Source organism: Opisthocomus hoazin, chromosome 14 (assembly GCF_030867145.1).
Source record: "Opisthocomus hoazin isolate bOpiHoa1 chromosome 14, bOpiHoa1.hap1, whole genome shotgun sequence".
Lineage (NCBI taxonomy): Eukaryota > Metazoa > Chordata > Aves > Opisthocomiformes > Opisthocomidae > Opisthocomus > Opisthocomus hoazin.
The window spans coordinates 8,690,490-8,700,712 of NC_134427.1; the positions used below are offsets into that span (position 1 = coordinate 8,690,490).

Genomic DNA, 10,223 nt, shown 5'->3' on the forward strand with positions numbered 1-10,223 from the left:
GACAAAGAAATATCCAACACCACATGCAAATAATTCACACGTGTGCTAGACATGCCATGCCTCGTCTCCAACATGCTGCTGAAAGCAAAAGATAAAATGCCACCGAGCAGTTGGCTAGTGGCCTGCCAGCTCAGCTATGGGCAGTACGGGGCACGCGGTGGCCGAGGCGCGGGGCTGTGCTGCCCAGCAGAGCTGTGCGGGCTCTAAATCAGCCGTTGGCAGGGCCCAGGCACACCGCTGCCAGCTATAAAAGGCAGATGCGTGTGGGTGAACTCGTGCCTCTCCCACCCAAATCCGAGCTATAACTCCTCACAGTAAAATCACCTTCTTTCAAACGCCGGCTTACTCCAAGCATTAGGGTTGCATGAAGCCCTTTGCTAGAGCTGATGGCTGAAGGCACTGGTGGCTGCGACAGAGATGCCTGTGATGCTGTGGGACTCAGTCATGTCACCAAAGCATTTCCCACATGGCTCCAGAAACAAACTGGAAGAATTCCACCCACAGGCCTGGAAGGCACTTGCAAGAACACAGAGACAGATCGCTCCATGCTTGTAAAATTATAATAAAAGATTTCCAGACCGATGCCTTTTTTATAGATGCATCCTTCACCCCTTGCTCCAGAAAGCCATGAGGTTAATCCAAAAAAAGATTGTGGGTTTGTGTCACTTGAGTAGGTTCACGGATTACATTTCAGGGTCTCAGCTTTTGTCTGCATTTGTGCTGTTTACAATTGTTGTCTGTTTTCAGACACTGGTAACTATGTCTTAAAAGGTTCAGTGAAATCCATCAGTGGGCCTCTGGTAAGTGGCTTATGCATTGCTTCATCAAGACAGCTGCCAGGCCACATGGGGATGTATTTCTCCATCATGTCATGTATTTGATTAGTCAGCAATGGGGAGCAAAAACCAAGAAAAGGCAGCAGCAAAGACCACTGCCACACCCACCAGCCTCTCCTCTGCAGCATCCTAATACAGAGGGACAGGCACTGCTTCTTCCTACGGACAGACTTTCTTAGTTAAAAATGTCACTTCTTCAGAAAATATGAATTTATTGAATGCAAATACATCTGAAAACATCTCTGCCTTGGCGGGGATGCTATCAGAGCCCTGTCTGGACCGCCAAAGAGACTAAGAAGAACACAGCCTCCTTGTCCTGCCTTTCCGACTGGCATGGCCAGCAGCCCTGCGAGAGGCCCCTCCAGCTCCAGCCTCCATCACCCAGCTCTCTGCTCTGCAGCAGAGCGAGAAATCCATCTCTCTGCTTGCAGTGGCTGCTGCCCGCTGTGCCCTGGCAGGAGGTGACCACAGTGGCTGCCCAAGCACAGGTCCTCCTCACACCTAGTGTCACCTGCGAGCTGATTCCTGGGAGAAACTGCAGGGACGGACAGACGCAGAAAGCTGTCAGACCCTGCCACTAGCATCAGCCCTTCAAAAGTCAAGTCCTGCTCTATTTAAACTGGGGATGCTTCAGGCAAAAATAACGGCAGAGCCCAAATTTTCAGGCTCCTGCCCCAGGTATGTCATAGAGCGGGCTGAGGTTTCTCCAAGTCCTTGCTCCAGCGCCTGGAGCAGCAGCAGGGGAGACGCTCTGCCCATCAGACACACCTATCTAACTAGCTGTTTAAAACTAGCCCTGGTCTACAAGTCAAGCATCTCGGTTTTCCCTACAATCCTTGCACAGGAAGGAGTTTCCAAAATAGGGGAGACAGCAGAGGAGACCACCTCTGCAGCACCTTAACCCAACCCCAGGGCTCTCCAGCCCACCAGGAACATCACCGCCATGCTTGCAGGAGTTGTAAAAGCCTGGGCTCAGCAACCAGCCCCACACAGCAACTCCTGCTCGATCTCGTTTGCAAGACAAAAGCTCTCTGGCAAAACAGCTCGCACAGCATCCAAATGTCGGTGGAGCAGACAGCGTTACTGGCGCTGGCTCCCTTTCCATCTGGCTGCTCCAGCTCAGGCACCGACGTTGCTCAAAGAATGAGCTCATCGCTATTTCAGGTTGAATTTGCACTTGGCAATCTCCCTGGTAACAAAAACAATTACTCATTGGTTTATAACAGATTTATTGGTTGTTTGTTTCAGTGTCTAGTGAAGTACACAGAGAGCTTCACCACACTGTAGCACCAACACAGCCTGGGGCACGAGAGCGCGGAGGACGGTATTTACAGCCATTGCTATGGAGATGGGCTGCCTTAGCACTGGAGGTCAGAAGGAAAGCTGACTTCGGGCCTAACCCCAGAGACACAAAGCTGCGAAATGGAGGTGTGAGACATGGCCTTTGCTCGCACAGACCGCGGGCGACCCTGCACGGCAGCCCTCTGCCATCCCAGACACCAGAGATCTGTCACAGCCTCCGCCAGCCCATCAGCATAACCAGGGAGTTGCTGTTTGCAGTCCTCTCCAGCCAGAAATCAAAAAATCCCTGAATCAGGTATTGGGAGGGTCTGACACTAGCATATCCCCTAACAACAGCCATCATCAGCTTCATTTCGCATATCAGGACTATGAGGACACAGGACGGTTAAAGGACTCGCTGCCTGTTTATGCTCTTGGGCAGGAATTTCCTCCCATTCATCACCACATGCATCAGCACGAAAGGCACTAAGAAGCCAGGGAAGCAGGACTAACCCCAGGGTATTTGCCTGCTCCAGTCTGCAATGTAGAGTGCTTGAAAGAGCTCAGCGGTGTCTGTTTTACCGTCACGCCTAGACCTGAGCCAAGCTACAGCTCAGAAGTTGCCCAGATCACCTCTTACGTGTAATGAAAGTTTTGGGGGATTTTTGCTGAATATGTTTTTGCGAGAAAGAAAAACTCTACCCTGAGCAGCTCAATCCAGCAAGCTGAAATGTTGGTCAAGATATGTAATCCACGGCTAAGTCCCCAGTCCTGTCTTCTGAAATGAAAGCAGGCAGGCTGTGTCCCCTACCCATTTCAAGAAACCCATCCCACTACAGAGAGGGATCCAGAGTCATAGCTTCCACCTTCAGCTAAAAATCATTGTGGTGATAACGGTACAAGAGAGAAGGGAAGGTTATGGCAAGAGGTGGATGACATGCTCGTGCAGCCAGCAAAGCAAATCCAGACAGAACTGAACAGATCTGCATCCCGACTGAGTCCCTTTGTACTGCTGCAGGGTGAGCGCGGGCTGCCCTCCCCTCCCGCTCCGATGCTGCCGTCCAGCCCGTTTCCAGAGGCAGCACCAGAACACGTTATACATCAAGTGGCATTTACCTGGCAGGCTGTCCCAGCAGGGAAGCGTGACTGGCTTTCAGTCAGCAGAGCAAGGGTAGACAGGAAAAAGTATTTGCATGCATCGAGTGAAATATTTAGCTCTGTGTATTTTTAAAGTGAGATGAGACTAGAGAGAGAGAGAGATTCTTGCACCCTGGACTGCTCATTACTGTCTCTCCTATGGTACTGTCAGAAGCAAGACCACGTCAAGACAACGCTTAGAGATCACCGGGGAATTTTTAAGTGGAAGCGAATCAGTAGGAATGACTCCAATCTCTGAGCGAGGACCACACACCCCTGTGCTTCTGGAGGTGCTGTCTGCCTTTGCATTCCCTCGAACCACCAACTGCCCTGCAGTTAAGGCTGTACTAAAGAGCAGGACACAGTGCCAGGCCCCCAGGATGCTTTCAGGATCTTAGCACCGCCTCCGCAGGCTGTTCATCCGAACCGACATCAGCCAGAACCACTCACCCTGGATTAGGGAAGTCATGCTAGAAAAATCTCCGTAGTACCCAGCAGCAACGTGAGTGCCCACAGCTGTGCCAGGGCAGCGTGTCTGCTGGGATGCAGGCGGTCCTGGGGGTGATGCACCTACGAGGTGTTTTAAAGAGCTCTTCGCTGTGTCAGTTCATTGAGAAGAGGGACAAATGGAACAAAGTGGAAAAGGCTCGAAAGTCAAAAAATGAGATAAGCCAGAAGCTGGAAAGGCAGGCAAGCAGTGCCTCAGAAGTGACTAATTCCAAACCTTTGCTCCAGTGTTTATTATAGAAAAGAGCAGATAAGAAAGGCGGCTGATGGTAACAACTGCCAGGGGCAGCCAGTCCCAAGTTAAACAAATAGCAAATGCCTTGCAAGTAGCCTGCCAAGTCAGAATGGTTCCCACAATTTGGGGCATTTCTTTAAAGGAAAGCATATAATTTTCTCCCACCCAGCATCCTATCAGCAATGGGGGAGCTATATTTAGGGTGGTTCCATGGTTACTGTTAAGGGGATCTTTGGTCAGAGACCACTGGAAGCACATGAAAACTGAATATTCCCAAATGAAGGCAATTGGGGAAGAGCTGGTAGCCAATTCCCTGCAGGAAAGCCAACTAACAACTACTGTGGGCTGGACCAGCCATGGGTTTAGTGCTATGACCCACTTCTATTTTTCTTAGCAAAGTAAGAAAGGCACCTGCAGCACCCTCCAAAACTCTGTCTTGTGAACCAGGATGGAGTGGATTTTTCACTGTCTCTGGCCAAGCAAAACAGTGGAGAACAACTCTTGCCCTGCCAGAAGCTCTGAAGTCCTCTGCTGCTTAGATGCTGGTGTAACACAAGAACCCTCACATACTGGAGCAGCTGCTTCAGCACTGAAGCTAGCTTGAAGCTAAATAGGTGGATCATAGATCCCCGTACCAACCATGCCTCCCAACAGGAGTCCCTCGGCATATCTAGCACACGCAATTGGTTGTTAACAGTGGTCTCGTAAACCCATCATTTCAGGAGACAGACGCCACTGGAACCAGCCATCATCTGATTTGAAGCTCCCCATGTGTCTCAAAGCATCACAAAGCATGAAGGTCTGTGATGTCTTGAAGGCAAGTGGGAGGAGTTTCCAGGTGGGAAAGCTTTTTTTTCTTCTCTGGTTTCCCCTTTCCAGGGGTTGAAAGATATTAGAATCAAGGAAGCCGAAAAGCCACCCAGCAGTGCTTGTTCCCAGCAGGAATAGTTTTTTCCTGTTATTCATTAGAGGTCTGGGTGAGAACTAGGATTCTGCATTCGATCCCAATGGACGACAAACGCAGCTGTGCCACACCATTTTTAATCCCTGACAGTTAACAACTATTGACCGCCTACGCACTGGCTCTGCCAAGCAGGAGGGGGAGAGGTGCATCCCAAATTACACCAGTCACTAGGGTCAGCTCAAGGAACAAAAAAAGATCAGGCACATCTGTGGAATGAGTGGGTCTTCTTAAAACACCAATCTGAGGTCAAGAGGTTTTGAATTTCCTATTTACAAAAAACAGTGCAATTCTGTAACAGCATCCAAACCAAAATTGTAATTCTGCTTTAAAGTTTCCAGTCAGGCGCACAGCAAAATAGCAGCCCTTCCACACTGGCTGCAGCTCTGTCACTGTCGGGAGCCCTGTCCTGGGTCTCCAACCTTTTCAACAGCACTCTATAATTTGGCCTTTTTGGAAAGAGTGCTTCCTCAGAACCCTGCCTATCCCATTCCAGCGTGGCTATAATGCAATCCTTCCCTGTTTTCAAATAGCTCCAAAGCCCTAAATGTCATTTTAGCCTTGCCCTGACATAGGACACAAACCATACTTGCCATCTCTTCAGAGGGAGATTAAAAAGCTGGAGAAGGACATGAGTATCCATCCATCCCCCAGAAAACATCACTCTCTCTTGCTCCGACAGCAGGAATTGGCTCTCGCAGCGTTCTTGGCACCACATGCGCCTGAATCACTCCGAAAGCATCAAGGGCCAAATCCTGCTTCAGCACATGCTACAGGAACACGCAGTGAGGGGGAACACTGCCCCACCAAGAAGGCTTTTTTGTGGCTTTCCACATACCAGCTTGGGGCAGAGAAAAGCCTTTGTGGGAAATACTTCGAGCAGCAAAATGAATCAACCTCTGGTAGGAGATCTTTGGCTAGGGGTCTAGGGAGAGCGAGCCTGTGGTAGGCACAGCACTGCATCCCCTGGGACTGAGGGTGAGCAGCTGGGACACTATTGTCTTTCCCTGCCACACTGTGCCTGCTTTGCGGAGCTCTGCAGCGCCCAGGCTCAGCAGCATCCACCCACAGGCTCCCTCCCAGCACATAGACCTCATTTTAGCCCAACTTTGTGACTGCCTCGAGACACTGCAGGACTAATTCCTCGCACTGAGCATCTCATAATCCTTCTTTAGGGGACTTCATTCCACCAGTTCAGACATCGTTTCAGAACCCAAGTGTCTGCAGTACTTTTGTTCAACCTGCAGGCTCCCTTTGGACATGGGCGGAGGGTTAGCAGGGAAAAACGCTCATCACAGACCAGCCTCAGCCTCTCGGCTCCGATTCATTCCCACAGAAGCCAGCTGGGGTGATATCCCCAGAGCTGGGTCTGGGCTGCCCACATACAAAAAGCCCCAGCCAAAGCACAGAAGGGAGTTGAAACACGCTGGGCTATATCCAGTCTCTAAACCGCAGGGAAGTCCCAGTGCCTTTGCTCTTACACCTGGCCAAGTGGTTGCAAACAGGGCTTTTACTGGATCCAGCGACAAAAGAACTGAAGCCAGAATATATAGCACAGTCCTTCTAAAACCATGCTGCATGAGTGGAAGCATGCATTTATTTAAATAGCATTTAATCCTTCGGAGTCCTAGTGTCTCAAGAGCCATCTGCTTAAAATTCATCTCCAAATCAGGGTATCTAAATGAAACATGAGGTGCCTTTCTTCCTCCCACACTCCCTCTGCAAAAATCAGGCGTGAAACGACTGATCTCAGACATTTCTGCTTTGTTACTCTCCCTGTCTGCATCCCCTGAAATAGAGAAATGGAGGGAAAAAAAAAAAAGAGAGAGATCCCAATGAATCAAGATGAAGTATCTTGACTTACAATGCACTTTTTATTATAAAATCACAGGTCAGGTCTGAGGAGGTTTATTGTATAGACATTATTTCCATTACCTTTTCAAGAAAAAGTGTTTCCACACAGCTAGATTTACAGAAGCGCCTCTGAAACCTCAGCTTTGCTACCCTTGCCCTCCTACACGCAGAGCTCAAGGTGACTATGGCTGGGGACCACGAGGGCGAGTGGGGGACACCGGCTGCACGGCTCAGCCCTCCCCAGGTGACACTGGCATCTCAGCGTGACCCCCGAGGAAGCCTGGCAGCAGCCAGCCAGAACTTGCCCATTGCTCTCCAGGAAGCTGCTCCGATTTAGGGGCATTCCCAAAGCCTGAGCAAACTGCGCGCTGCTGGTGGCGAGGGTTACCTCGCTGCATTTAATGCCACTGGGACTGCAGGTCTGAGCAGCACGAAAAGGGAAAGTGCTAAACATAGGCTGGACTGGATCGGCTCATCAGCAAAGGGGAATTTTCCAAGGTTCTTTAAGGAATTGACACATAAATCCCCCCAGTGCATCCCCTGGAGGGGGAAGAAAACTTAAAAGGACATCATTCACACAGTCTCCTGCTGAGGGGACAATATTATTCCTGGCTCCCATCATTAGTTTTCTCCACTGAAGCACTGGAAGTTTCAGCCATGGCCCAGCCCCCACCCAGTGCTAGGAGCTGTACGTACTGACAGGGAGTACGTGCTTCCAAGATGAAGGTGGGAGTGTGACGACAGCTGTGGTACCCGGAACACACCAAAGGAGCACAAATATCCCCCACCATGCACGAAGTACAGAAAGGGCCATGGGATATCCTATAACACAGAACTACCCTCTTTTCACATAGAGTCATCAAATCATAGACTGCTTTGGGTTGGAAGGCACATTTAGAGGTCATCTAGCCCAACCCCCCTGCAGTGAGCAGGGACATCTTTAACTAGACCAGGTTGCTCAGACCCCTGTCCAACCTGGCCTTGAATGTTTCTTGGGAATTACATAATTCTAGGTATTACACAAGAGGAAGTGAATTGCTTCTTGGGGGCGAGGAAGGCAGTTAGATAAAGCTTTTGTAGTATCCTAGTGCAAGGGGTGTGGACTGTACATCATATCCACAGGATGGGGGCTTAGATCGGAGATAAAGCGCATCTTACAGCATCGTTCCCCTATTCGTGGATGCGAACAGGGACCTGACAGGGCTCCCACCAGCTGCTTCGTACCATACGTCTGGATTTTCCATTCCTGGTACAGTTCGATGGAAAGGCTGCTTCCGAAAAACAGGCCAGCCAAGATGGGCTGGAGAGTGTTTATTCTCAAGTGTTTGAGTACCCTAAACATTGTCTCCTTTTGAACAGCAGCCATTATTTACACCCAGGCAGAGAATCACACCAGCATACATGGAGGCAGGCCATCGTTCACAGCAGGGAATGACTTCTCCAGTTAGAAACACTGAGAGCCCAGTCCTACAGACCCCCCGCAGCCAAAACTCCCCAGGAGCAGCACAAGTCAGACACCAGCTGTCAAACCCCAGCCCTGAACCGATTCCTTAGAGCCGCAGTCCAAAATCTGAGCAATGAACTTTCTTTTGCACTGAGCTCTTGGGTTTCTTTGGTGGTTGGTGGGGGTTTTTTTGCATTTGTGGTATTAGCTCCGAAACACCTAACTCACATTTTTCTAGCAGGTATTAGTCAAGAATGATTTTTTTATATGCTTTGCTCTTTAAGGAAAAATTAAGAACCGGGTTGTACTCAAAAAACGCTGTACTGGGGGGAGGGGAAGAGAAGAGGATGTTGTCACTGAAGTGAAGTGTGTGGGTGCTTTTATCACTAAAAAAGAAAGATTACATTTTAAAGCCATATTTGGTTGCTTGATCAGCTATTTGCTTTGTACATCCTGGCTTAAGAATTTAATCAGTTTCCTTTCGGAAGTTTTGTTGTTGTTGTTTCTAAAAAACACCCTTCCTCTCACAACAAGGTAACAGACTAACTGGTGGGAGGATTGTTTTAATCATTTTTCCCCCCCCTTCCATGTGCTATGGTTCAGTGAATTAAAAAGCAGCCACATCCATTTCTAAACGGCAGACTGGCTCCTGCTTACACAATCCAAACTGGACCAGCATCACACACACTCATCTTTTGCCTGGTTGCTAAAGAAAAGACTAATGACAGAAACACCCGTCTTGCAAACACACAGACAAATAGTTTCACTTGTGCAAGTAATTCCACAAATCTGGATAGAGACAGAGGTGCAGTATTTGTATAAAGATAAAGGTGTTTGCATTCACATGGGGACCGCTGCAAGTGTGGCTTGTCAGAAACTCTGCAATTGCCTGATATTCCATAACATAGAAAGAAAGATGTCATAATTAGGAAGTAAAAGCTTGCATTTCCATGTTGCCCAATTCTGCTACTGCCAGGCTGCTCCCATGACTCGGAGGGTATCAGTCCTCACTTTACCAGAGCATCACATCACCTGAGAGCCCAAAGAACAGCCACTGCTTTGGCTGTTTCCTCCCCAGCTGTCATTAAAAGCTTCAGGCAGGCACATCTGACCACCTGCCTAGGAAAACACCCAGCTGACAGCCCTTACACAGCTCCATACCACTGCTAACACTCCCCAAACACCCACGAGGCTGGGAAGCAAAGAGAAAAGCTGTATTTATAACCCAGTGGCTGCCTGTACTTTCAAAGCCACCACCTTCCAGGAGGGAATAGGTGTATCAGAAAAAGAGGATGCAAGAGAAATCAGAAGCAAGAATTTAGATAAATCCCACCCCCAAAACACTGCATAAAACAGGGGCAGTTTCTGAGGTTAACTCAGTGATCCATGGAGAAACTGCTTGCTAGAAAGAGTGTTTTAAAAGTATGTTATACATCCACAGACTTCCCGTTTCCCCCAGCCCTGCTCTCCCAAACCCTTCCCCAGCAGAGCAGGCACAAGGCAGCGAAAAGACCCAGAACAAGCCCCAAAATCCAAAGATCTGTGAAGCGTGGGATGCCGAAAGGCTCCCTGCCCTGCTCAGCGAGATGATGCTCGAGAGGCAGAGAGACAGAGGCATGAGCTTACTGGCTGCCGGAGAGCCTGGGAGCCTGCGAGGCGGCCGCTGCCCGGAGGAGGGAAGGGATGGACTGGACGCTGCGTGCGGCTGTGCGGGACAGCAGCTACATTGCCACTTATAGCAGGGAGGCGCGTTGCAACAACAAAAAAAATATATTAGTCCAGCCAATAGCACCGTGCCTGCCCGGGGAGCAGCTGGAAGGGGGGAACAGCCTGCTCCTCCCAGGGCCCCGGCACAGTCCAGGGGGGGAAACCCAACCAGCGACGGCACTTTGCCAGCATAGCCGTTCCCTGCTTCCCCACAGCAGCACGGGACTGTTACTGGGACCCACAGGACTGTTACTGGGACCC

At 49.8% G+C, this 10,223-nt stretch overlaps 1 protein-coding gene across 1 annotated transcript in view; it reads right to left on the reverse strand.

The window, feature by feature from the left end:
* FHL1 (four and a half LIM domains 1) overlaps positions 1 to 9,959 on the reverse strand; it is a 32,372-nt gene extending 22,413 nt beyond the window's left edge. Inside the window, exon 1 of the mRNA XM_075435834.1 lies at positions 9,882 to 9,959. The gene's annotated coding sequence lies outside the window, so the exon portion shown is untranslated. The remainder of the gene's footprint in view (positions 1 to 9,881) is intronic.
* Between the last annotated feature and the right edge of the window lie 264 nt (positions 9,960 to 10,223).